The sequence below is a fragment of the Panulirus ornatus genome, chromosome 12 (genome assembly GCF_036320965.1).
Source record: "Panulirus ornatus isolate Po-2019 chromosome 12, ASM3632096v1, whole genome shotgun sequence".
In the NCBI taxonomy this organism is placed as follows: Eukaryota; Metazoa; Arthropoda; class Malacostraca; order Decapoda; family Palinuridae; genus Panulirus; species Panulirus ornatus.
The window spans coordinates 3,380,051-3,392,690 of record NC_092235.1 but is presented as its reverse complement, the minus strand read 5'-3'; positions in this window follow the sequence as shown (position 1 = coordinate 3,392,690).

The window sequence follows — 12,640 nt, the reverse complement described above, 5'->3', positions numbered from 1 at the left end:
TTTCTTTCGTCTGTTTCCTTGCGCTACCTCGCAAACGCGGGAGACAGCGACAAAGTATAATAAAAAAAAAATAATAATGACGTCTGTCCAACACAGATATGTTATCTGTAAATATTCATACAAAGTTCCACTGCTGGGCCATACTTAAAACTTTCGTATTAAAGTTGATCAGTTGTAAGTGATCAAGCATTACAAAGGTGTGTCCATTGCCACAGGTGCCACTGATCCCAGGTAAAGGTATTTCACCATCTTTGTATCTTTAAACATTATAGTTATGAATATTTCATCCCTGATTCCAGCCTTACAATCAAAATTTATGTTTTATCCTCCTTATCCTTATCATATAATTAGTCAGTTGAAGTGCAGAACACGCTTTTGAGCTCAGCCACTTTACTGTGTTTGTCAAATGATACCATTGAAATGGTGTTACCGGACTCCAACTGTAAGTAGTTACACCTGGAGTGACAAGTCACCATCGGCAAGGCAAGTAATCCACGAGTAACTGAATTTGTCTTGGCTGTGACTTGCCCTTCCATTATTTACATATATTAAAATGTGACAGTAAGAATCAAAAGCCAGAGGAGGAGGAGCAGTACACATTGCTCATGATGTTTATGTATTGGCTTTACATCTCGACTAATAATCTCACCTACGTCTTTCTCCTTCCTTGATAGTTTTATTTCTAAATCTTATGGTGATCCTCTAATTTGCCTGCTATGTGCACAAGGTATATCATTATGCGTATACCTACAGTGAATATCACTGGCCATTGTACACTGTACAACGATACGCTGTTAATCTTTCTGCAGTCGTCTTGCGTCATCGCACCAGTTGATAATGTTGGCTGATTTTGCCATCGTGAAATTGTTTTTAGTCACCAATGTCTCTTATAGATATCAAATATCAGGAAAATCTATCAAACTCGTAAACACAATTTGACTGTATGTGCGAAAAATCGGATATGTTTCAAAGATTTTTCTGAAGAGAATTATAGAACAAGACAGATCACACTTATTGTATCACATATCAGTTCACCAGCTAGATATACCATTATAACATGATGTGAAACTAATATATAGCATGATTCATGTACAAGGACCATCTTCTACACATGACCAATATTTCACAACCATCACAAAATGATTCACTGATAAAGCCAGTGTATGTAATGTCCTTCCTTTTCCTCAGCTCATTAGGCATTTTCCGTGACCCAACCTATATGTTATTTGTCCCCTCATTTGTGACCTTGTAGTTGTTGTACGGTGGAGTAATGCTTGACTTGCTATACTGACGGACAGACACACTGACACAAGCCACTGTTGGAAAAACAGATAAACATGAAGAGATAATTTACCTGAAAAAATTATTTATCTATTCACAGGATTTACTATCAGACATGATTACAAATTAAGAAAACTGGTTTACACTAAAAGAATTATAAAACGTACAAAATTCACATGAAAATCTACATGGTCGATATATGTTCTATCAACAGCGTGAGTAGATAAATTTCTAACTCCTCATTAACAATCTTATCAATTCAACCCATAAAAAATATCTTCATGACAAATAAACCCAAATAGCAGTGTGTCATAAGACCAGAGCCCCTGCCAAGCTGGGACTTGGCCAAACATAAACAACCACTTTCTTATAGACGATTAGTCAAGGTTCTGGGTCGAGCACCAGGATCTATTGACCTCCGACATAATATATTTTCTCTGATCCTTCATCATCACCACCACACTCCCGGCACCCATCAATAAACCCTTCCCAAATTCCTCACTTCCTTATAAACTCGTCCCTGTAGTCAACAATTAAGAAACCTAAACCGACCAAAAAGCATTACGTTGTTCAACAATGTAAACCCCAGCTAGGGTGAGCCTTAGACACTCTTACGGTATATTGTGATGGACGAAGGATTTACTACCCTGGTAATGTATTACACATTTACTTATTCTAAAAACCTATCACTGATTACCGTTAAATACATATGGCAAAAATATATTTTGCTTGTGGACATCTAGTGAAAATACATGGGATATCATATGCAAGCTAAACATTTGATACGATAATAAATAAAATCCCATAACTTTTCTGGAGCACAAGGTACAGAAATATATGTTACGTGATATCGTTAAGATGAACATATCTAACATAAAGATTTCTATTTTGCAGATAAATGTTTTACATGTAGAAATCAATAATAATTTCAATAACATAAAGATAATTGCGTCAGTATCTATGTTGCAGGCTTTTTATCCGGGTTTTACACACTGTAGAAAAGAATTGTTTAGAGAAAAGTAATGTAATTGCTATTAACACGAGGTTCAAGGATTCTAAGTTATGAGTTTCTACTCTTCAAAATGTTACCTTCATCCTCTGAGAAAACTTTGAAAAAACAGACTTTTATTTTGTGTGATGAGGACTAATGACAAATTATTTACGTTTTTCTTAAGAATATCCTTTATGAATCAAATGAAAGTATTTTGTTAGATAAAACATTTACATCAGTAACAACGAGAGATAAACAATCAATATTCACAAACTTTATCTTTGGTGAATTAAAGTTCATCAAATGACAGATGAGAACTAATGAAAGATTATTTACGTTTTCCTTAAGAATATTCTTTATGAGTCAAATGAAAGTATTTTGTTAGATAAAAAAAAAAGCTTCAGTAACAACGAGAGATAAACAATCATTATTCATAAACTTTATCTTTGGTGAATTAAAGTTCATCAAATGACAGATGAGAACTAATGAAAGATTATTTACGTTTTCCTTAAGAATATTCTTTATGAGTCAAATGAAAGTATTTTGTTAGATAAAAAAAAAACTTCGGTAACAACGAGAGATAAACAATCAATGATCATAAACTTTATCTTTGATGAATTGAAGTTTATCAAATGATAGATAAAGATTATGATATATAATTTCCAGCAATCTTATTGACATCATAAAACCAAATATGATTAATAAATGTTTCAAATCATCAAAAGTAAAAACAAGAAGCCGTCCGGAGGTTAGTTGTTACCCCCGGCGTAAACACTTATAGGCGGAATCCGGTAACACCTCTTGAATAGCATGTGGAAGACAGAGTAGAGTGGGTGGGCTCAGAAGCATGTTCTCCACTTCAACTGACTAGTGATATGTTAAGGATAAAGACAACACAAACCACATACATCGATTGTGAGAATGGAATCAGGGACGAAACATGTATAACTAGAAAGGTTAAAGATACAAAGATGGTGAAATTACCTTTACCTGGGATCAGTAGCACCTGTGGTAATGGACACAGCTTTTTAATGCTTGATCACTTACAACTGATAAACTTTAATACGAAAATCTTAGGTATTGTCCCTCAGGAAAACTTTTTATAAATATTTATAAAACACATATATATGTTAGATATACACTATCTCTAGAATATATCTTTACCTGGGACGTGTAACACTTGTGTGGATAGACACAACTTTGTAATGCTTGATCTATTACACGATATGAACTTCACTAACGAAGAGTTATACAACGCGTCGTTGAAGAACATTAATCAAATACCTATACAGAATTTTTATGTAAGATAAGAGGCATTTATTACAAGTGAACATAAGAAATGATGAAAGAAAAGGACGTAGATGTAGATGTTTTATTAAGAGATGAAATATTCCTGCCTTAAATGGTCTCTCTTGTAATTGATTTTCTGTTAGATACAAACATGCTAATGTAATCTGTTCCTTATGATCATAAATGTTTATGTTTTTAAAACGTTTTTATCATGTCTTAAGGAATCTGGCTTACAGACATTGGTTCTGAACAACCATTATAATGCAACACAATACATATTTACCATAAATAAATCATTTATCACAATAACCATTATGTTTGTACCAGATTCTTTACGTCCTCAATCACGTTTGTTAATATATAAGAAATTCTTTCTCCACATTTCAATACATAACATATATCTACACGTGTGGAAATATATGTTTATGTTTTTATAAATTTTTCCTTATGTTTTCTAATCAACCTACAAGGTATATGTCTAAAGAAAATACTGGATAAAATCCTAAGTTATGTGTGTGTGTGTGTGTGTGTGTGTGTGTGAGCACACATAGTAAAGGTTAAGGGACGGGACAACACGAGTGTACAACTCTCTCCCGTAATACATAAATACTAATCACACACACACACACACACACACACACACACCGCCCACTGACCTGACCACCGGCCGGTGGGTGGCTGTGGCCAACATGAACCCAGGGGCTACACACACACACACACACACACACACACACAGAGCGGCGCCAGGCTGGAGGCGGGGCACCGTGACGTCACAGGCAAGTCCCTCCCCCCGCCAGATCCAAACATGTGTTGTGTCTGGTGATGGCGGTTCAAGATTTCCCACATTTATATTGATCTTTACATTATCATCCACTCCCAAAGTCACCTGGCATTCTTGTGTTTCAACAACAGACGTGATATATGCAACACCAGGCAAACATTGTACCATTATCTGATAGGTTAATTGGTGCACAATCAAGAACCAGTGAATTTCATCGCCGCCATAAGTAAGTAAGGAAGGTGACTTTAATGATGATAAATACGACCTGGTATGGCTGTGTCTACACACTACCGCCATCTGGTCAACATTGTACATACCAACATTTAAACTGTGACATTTAAACACAATCTTTGAAAATTCCTCCCACAAACGCGAACTTAAAATCCATCCATTCAACTCCGTCATTTATTCAGGAACATTTAAGCGTCAGTATTCGAGCGTTATCATTTCAGCTGCGTTATTTGATCAGAGACTTTTAAACTACATTATATAAAAAAAACCTTGAAAGTATGTCATTTAAACGAAAATTTGTGCAAAGCGTCATTGAAACTTAAACTTTTGATCCCGTCAATAACTTTAAAATTCTCTCAAACAACTGCGAACTTTTAAACTCCGTCAAATTGCAGCTGTTTTAGGAAATGTCTCATTTAATTGAAAAAATTATAGTCACTTAATTCAAGGATATCCTTTGAAGTCTGTCTTTATATAATGAACCATCAAACTCCGTCTCTGGAAATAAACATAAGCTTTAGTTCAGTTACTGGAAAGGAAGTTTGTACATTCTATTGAAGTCCATCACTTAACGCGAACTTTTAAATCCTTCCATTTAGCTGGGCCATTCATTCCCTGGCTACCATTCATAATATGGCCTTTTAAACTCTGTGTCTACGATGTTCTGTTCACCGTTGTCCACAGTATCGAGATAGCACCAGGAACATAAGATAATGCTTCATACCCTCACATACATTCCTTACCTCTCATATGTAATGCAACGAAAACACAGCCCACACTCCACAACCAGGCCCTACAACCCTGTCCGTGGTTTACCCCATTTGATTCATATGTCCTGCTTCAGTTCACTGATAGCAGGTCGTCCCCTGTAAATCACATCGCCCCAGTTCACTTTATCCTATACACGCCTCTCACGTGACCTTGAGCATATTCAGGCCCTGATCACTCAAACTCTTGTTCACTTCCTCCATCCATCTCCAATATGGTCGCCCTAATCTTGTCCTCTACACTTCTGACACATGTATCCTCCTTTAACCTCCCCTCACTCACTCTCTCCAAATGTCTAAACCATTTCAGTACACCTTCTTCAGCTCTGTCAACCATGCTCTATTTATCATCACACATCTCTCTTACCCTATCATTACTTACTGGATCAACCCGCGTCACACCACATGTTGTCCTCAGACATTTCATTTTCAACACATTCACTCTATCATCAAATCTTCCTCATACTGTCTCTACCTTCACCGCCGACTGACATCACTATTCAAACTCAGAAATGTCTATACCATCTTTATTGTACCTGAGCCGCGACCCAGCCAGGTCCTCCTGACTAACTAGAGCCACACACACACACACACAGGCACCACCAGCTGGACACAATACACAACACAACACACACAATCCTCCTGGGTCCATCTCACACCACCTACCAAGATGTGCTCATCTGGCTGACCACGTCCACCCCACCAACACCACCCCTGCCCCCCTTCACCACCACCCCCGGCACAATGACCTCTCTCTCTCTCTCTCTCTCTCTCTCTCTCTCTCTCTCTCTCTCTCTCTCTCTCTCTCTCTCTCTCTCTCTCTCTCTCTCTCTCTCTCTCTCTCTCTCTCTCTCTCTCTCTCTCTCTCTCTCTCTCTCTCTCTCTCTCTCTCTCTCTCTCTCTCTCTCTCCTCATCCCCACGGCACCGCCGTTCGTCAGTACACTCGACTTGTACCAATCACAGCTGGAACACAGAGATATAAGACCAGTCCTATACCTATCATTGTGAAAGTCATCAACAATCCATGAACAAGTACACAAGCTAAGCAGGTAAACTGCTGCTCAGTTTTCCACTTATCGACTTAGTTAAGACAAACAAAATATCACCAGGTGTACCACAGTGGTGTGTGCCCGACTGACTCAGTAACATCATTACTGGAACTCCACCAGAGTCTGTGTTGTCGCTTACCCCTCCGGAGCCACAGTCGACCGACCCCACATAAATAGCAATTGATAGTTTGAGGAAAATAATGATTCCTGCCTTAAAGGTCAATAGTGAGGAATGGTCGGTCTTCAAGATTATTGCTCTGATGTTAACAAACATGGCCAAGTGAATCTTGTCATTTGTAGTAGAAACGTTAATTCTATTATGGAAGTGAGCAATGGAAGGAGTGATGCACATTGATCAGGTGGAGGAAGTAGGTGAGGTAAGGTGTGGTGGTCAGTCACACCATTTACATGTTGGTCACAGGAAGAGTTTAGTAAACACTATCGTCTCTCACAACAATGAACCAGGTTTGTTCTGGAGAAGATAAGAGGAAGGGAGGGAGGAAGGCTGCCTAGATGGAAGAGGTCAATTATGGTAAGATTACTGGAATGATTGACATTATTATATTTGATGTAGGAATAATGAGCCTCATAGTTTGCCTGATCTTCGTAACGTTCATCACGATCACTTTATGTAATAACTCACAATGATATATAATCTCCACATCTCACTCCCTCACTCATACTCTAGTTCTTTAATATAACACCAGTGCAAAACATAATTGCTCACTTACCAAAGATATTAGCGCCGTGTGCCTTAATTACTAATTCATCCTCATTCTTAATAAAAATAACAAGAACATTCATCTACCGAGGCTTCTAATGAGTCTAATAGGCTATCAATGATGACATTTATATTCATCTTCCTTCAACCTTCTGAAATGTTAATCTTCTTTCATGTGTAACCTCAAAATCAGTTCAGGTCTTGCCACACTAAAACCATAAATTCATCAACTTGGTATTTTCAACTACTTTTCCATTACAACTGAGTGGAGCAAGACAACCCTTTTTCTGCTGAAGGGTACGTTATGAAGGTGCTTCTCTACTCTCGTCCCAAGCCTCTCTCTCCTGTCCTGCCTGACTCTCGTCCCAAGCCTCTCTCTCCTGTCCTGCCTGACTCTCGTCCCAAGCCTCTCTATATCTCCAGCCTCTCCCATCCTAAGCCTCTCTCTTGCTCCGCCTCTCTCACCCCACACCATCTCTCCATCACAGCCATACTTCCATCCTGGGATACTCTCTCGTGTGCAGCCTACCTCTTATCCCAAGCCTCTCTCTCGTGTCTATCTTCTCTCTCTTTAAAGTGAGGCTTGATCATAATTTGTCACTCTCCACTATGGAATAATTCAGTTAATCAGTTATGATCATAACGCAGTGGTATATCATGCTACCTTCTCAACCAGTGATCTCTCCCTGGCCAGGTAACATACCAACATTGATTAACCCATGTCACCTGCTTTGTGAGAGTAAGTAAGATTTATAATATCATTCTTCAACATTAGGAATAATATAGTCATGGTAAGTCGGGAGGCTGGAGCATAGATATATCCTTACTGTTGTCTTTATGACTGAAAGTGAAGGGATGCATGTCCTTGGTGATGGGATGCATGATATATTCATGTTCATTCTACCTTATGACCTTCGTGTAAACATTTCCTTCAGGCATATTAATTCTGCAAGGTATTTTTTCTACCTGTTTTCCGTGCTGAGTGTTGCCGGAGGGAGTGAAGGGTGGGGAGGGAGCCTTTGCTTTGTACTTCGTTTCTTCTACTGCTGTTAAGGGCAATACATTTTGTTGAATAGTGTTAAGGCCAGACCACCCGGCTGTGTGGTATCTATGTAACTCCAAGCCTTTCTCGCGTCTGGCCTGGCTACATCCTTAGCATATCTCTCGTGTCAACTCTTTTGCCCTAAACCTTCCTCTCTTGTTCAGCTTTTCTCTCTTTGATCCTCTAGATCATTCACAGCCTCACTCTCATCCCAATCCTCTCTCTCATATCCAGCCTAACTCTTATCCCCCCCCACCCCGCCCCTTGTTCCCAACATCCCCTTAATCCCAAGTCTCTCTCTCGTGTCAAGCCATCTTCATACCAAGCCCCACTCTCCTTCACAGCCTCACTCTGCTCTCAAACCTCTTCCTTGTCCAACCTTTCTCATCCCAAGCTTCTCGCTTCTCCACAGCCTCTGTCTCATCTCGATCCTCTCTCTCGTATCCAACTTAACCCTCAACCCAGGCTTCTTTCTCAGGACCAGCCCCTCTCTCATCTTACCAATATCGTTTTCATTCCAAGCTTTTCTCACGTCCAGCCTCGCTCTCATCACCAGCCTTTCTCTTTCTTTCAATATATATATATATATATATATATATATATATATATATATATATATATATATATATATATATATATATATATATGTGTGTGTGTGTGTGTGTGTGTAAGTGTGTGTATATATATATATATTATCCCTGGGGATAGGGGAGAAAGAATACTTCTCACGTAATCCCTGCGTGTCGTAGAAGGCGACTAAAAGGGAAGGGAGCGGGGGGCTGGAAATCCTCCCCTCTCGTTTTTTAATTTTCCAAAAGAAGGAACAGAAGGGGGCCAGGTGAGGATATTCCCTCAAAGGCTCAGTCCTCTGTTCTTAACGCTACCTCGCTGACGCGGGAAATGGCGAATAGTATAAAAAAAAGAAAAAAAAAATATATATATATATATATATATATATATATATATATATATATATATATATATATATATATATATATATATATATATATATATATATATATATATATATATACGAACTTTTTCAGCACATAAATCTACAAGCTCTTCACCATTTCCATTTACAACACTGAACACCCCATGTATACCAATTATTCCCTCAACTGCCACATTACTCACCTTTGCATTCAAATCACCCATCACTATAACCCGGTCTCGTGCATCAAAACCACTAACACACTCATTCAGCTGCTCCCAAAACACTTGCCTCTCATGATCTTTCTTCTCATGCCCAGGTGCATATGCACCAATAATCACCCATCTCTCTCCATCAACTTTCAGTTTTACCCATATTAATCGAGAATTTACTTTCTTACATTCTATCACATACTCCCACAACGCCTGTTTCAGGAGTATTGCTACTCCTTCCCTTGCTCTTGTCTTCTCACTAACCCCTGACTTTAATCCCAAGACATTCCCAAACCACTCTTCCCCTTTACCCTTGAGCTTCGTTTCACTCAGAGCCAAAACATCCAGGTTCCTTTCCTCAAACATACTACCTATCTCTCCCTTTTTCACATCTTGGTTATATCCACACACATTTAGGCACCCCAATCTGAGCCTTCGAGGAGGATGAGCACTCCCCATGTGACTCCTTCTTCTGTTTCCCATTTTAGAAAGTTAAAAAATACAAGGAGGGGAGGATTTCTGGCCCCCTGCTCCCGTCCCTTCTAGTCGCTTTCTACGACACGCGAGGAATGCGTGGGAAGTATTCTTTCACCCCTATCCCCAGGGATAATATATATATATATATATATATATATATATATATATATATATATATATATATATATATATATATATATTACATTTTTTCATATGTATATATATGTATGTGTGTGTATGTGTATATGTGCGTATGTATGTGTATGTGTGTGTATGTGTATATGTATATATATATATGTATATTATCCCTGGAGATAGGGGTGAAAGAATACTTCCCACGTATTCCTCGCGTGTCGTAGAAAGCGACTAGAGGGGACGGGAGCGGGGGGGCCAGAAATCCTCCCCTCCTTGTAGTAACTTTCAAAAATGGGAAACAGAAGAAGGAGTCACGCGGGGAGTGCTCATCCTCCTCGAAGGCTCAGAGTGGGGTGCCTAAATGTGTGTGGATGTAACCAAGATGTGAAAAAAGGAGAGATAGGTAGTATGTTTGAGGAAAGGAACCTGGATGTTTTGGCTCTGAGTGAAACGAAACTCAAGGGTAAAGGGGAAGAGTGGTTTGGGAATGTCTGGGGAGTAAAGTAAGGGTTAGTGAGAGGACAAGAGAAAGGGAAGGAGTAGCAATACTCCTGAAACAGGAGTTGTGGGAGTATGTGATAGAGTGTAAGAAAGTAAATTCTCGATTAATAAGGGTAAAACTGAAAGTTGATGGAGAGAGGTGGGTGATTATTGGTGCATATGCACCTGGGCATGAGAAGAAAGATCAAGAGAGGCAAGTGTTTTGGGAGCAGCTGAATGAGTGTGTTAGTGGTTTTGATGCACGAGACCGGGTTATAGTGATGGGTGATTTGAATGCAAAGGTGAGTAATGTGGCAGTTGAGGGAATAATTGGTATACATGGGGTGTTCAGTGTTGTAAATGGAAATGGTGAAGAGCTTGTAGATTTATGTGCTGAAAAAGGACTGATGATTGGGAATACCTGGTTTAAAAAGCGAGATATACATAAGTATACTTATGTAAGTAGGAGAGATGGCCAGAGAGCGTTATTGGATTACGTGTTAATTGACAGGCGTGCGAAAGAGAGACTTTTGGATGTTAATGTGCTGAGAGGTGCAACTGGAGGGATGTCTGATCATTATCTTGTGGAGGCTAAGGTGAAGATTTGTATGGGTTTTCAGAAAAGAAGAGTGAATGTTGGGGTGAAGAGGGTGGTGAGAGTAAGTGAGCTAGGGAAGGAGACCTGTGTGAGGAAGTACCAGGAGAGACTGAGTACAGAATGGAAAAAGGTGAGAACAATGGAAGTAAGGGGAGTGGGGGAGGAATGGGATGTATTTAGGGAATCAGTGATGGATTGCGCAAAAGATGCTTGTGGCATGAGAAGAGTGGGAGGTGGGTTGATTAGAAAGGGTAGTGAGTGGTGGGATGAAGAAGTAAGAGTATTAGTGAAAGAGAAGAGAGAGGCATTTGGACGATTTTTGCAGGGAAAAAATGAAATTGAGTGGGAGATGTATAAAAGAAAGAGACAGGAGGTCAAGAGAAAGGTGCAAGAGGTGAAAAAAAGGGCAAATGAGAGTTGGGGTGAGAGAGTATCATTAAATTTTAGGGAGAATAAAAAGATGTTCTGGAAGGAGGTAAATAAAGTGCGTAAGACAAGGGAGCAAATGGGAACTTCAGTGAAGGGCGCAAATGGGGAGGTGATAACAAGTAGTGGTGATGTGAGGAGATGGAGTGAGTATTTTGAAGGTTTGTTGAATGTGTTTGATGATAGAGTGGCAGATATAGGGTGTTTTGGTCGAGGTGGTGTGCAAAGTGAGAGGGTTAGGGAAAATGATTTGGTAAACAGAGAAGAGGTAGTGAAAGCTTTGCGGAAGATGAAAGCCGGCAAGGCAGCAGGTTTGGATGGTATTGCAGTGGAATTTATTAAAAAAAGGGGTGACTGTATTGTTGACTGGTTGGTAAGGTTATTTAATGCATGTATGGCTCATGGTGAGGTGCCTGAGGATTGGCGGAATGCGTGCATAGTGCCATTGTACAAAGGCAAAGGGGATAAGAGTGAGTGCTCAAATTACAGAGGTATAAGTTTGTTGAGTATTCCTGGTAAATTATATGGGAGGGTATTGATTGAGAGGGTGAAGGCATGTACAGAGCATGAGATTGGGGAAGAGCAGTGTGGTTTCAGAAGTGGTAGAGGATGTGTGGATCAGGTGTTTGCTTTGAAGAATGTATGTGAGAAATACTTAGAAAAGCAAATGGATTTGTATGTAGCATTTATGGATCTGGAGAAGGCATATGATAGAGTTGATAGAGATGCTCTGTGGAAGGTATTAAGAATATATGGTGTGGGAGGAAAGTTGTTAGAAGCAGTGAAAATTTTTTATCGAGGATGTAAGGCATGTGTACGTGTAGGAAGAGAGGAAAGTGATTGGTTCTCAGTGAATATAGGTTTGCGGCAGGGGTGTGTGATGTCTCCATGGTTGTTTAATTTGTTTATGGATGGGGTTGTTAGGGAGGTAAATGCAAGAGTTTTGGAAAGAGGGGCAAGTATGAAGTCTGTTGGGGATGAGAGAGCTTGGGAAGTGAGTCAGTTGTTGTTCGCTGATGATACAGCGCTATTGGCTGATTCATGTGAGAAACTGCAGAAGCTGGTGACTGAGTTTCGTAAAGTGTGTGGAAGAAGAAAGTTAAGAGTAAATGTGAATAAGAGCAAGGTTATTAGGTACAGTAGGGTTGAGGGTCAAGTCAATTGGGAGGTGAGTTTGAATGGAGAAAAACTGGAGGAAGTGAAGTGTTTTAGATATCTGGGAGT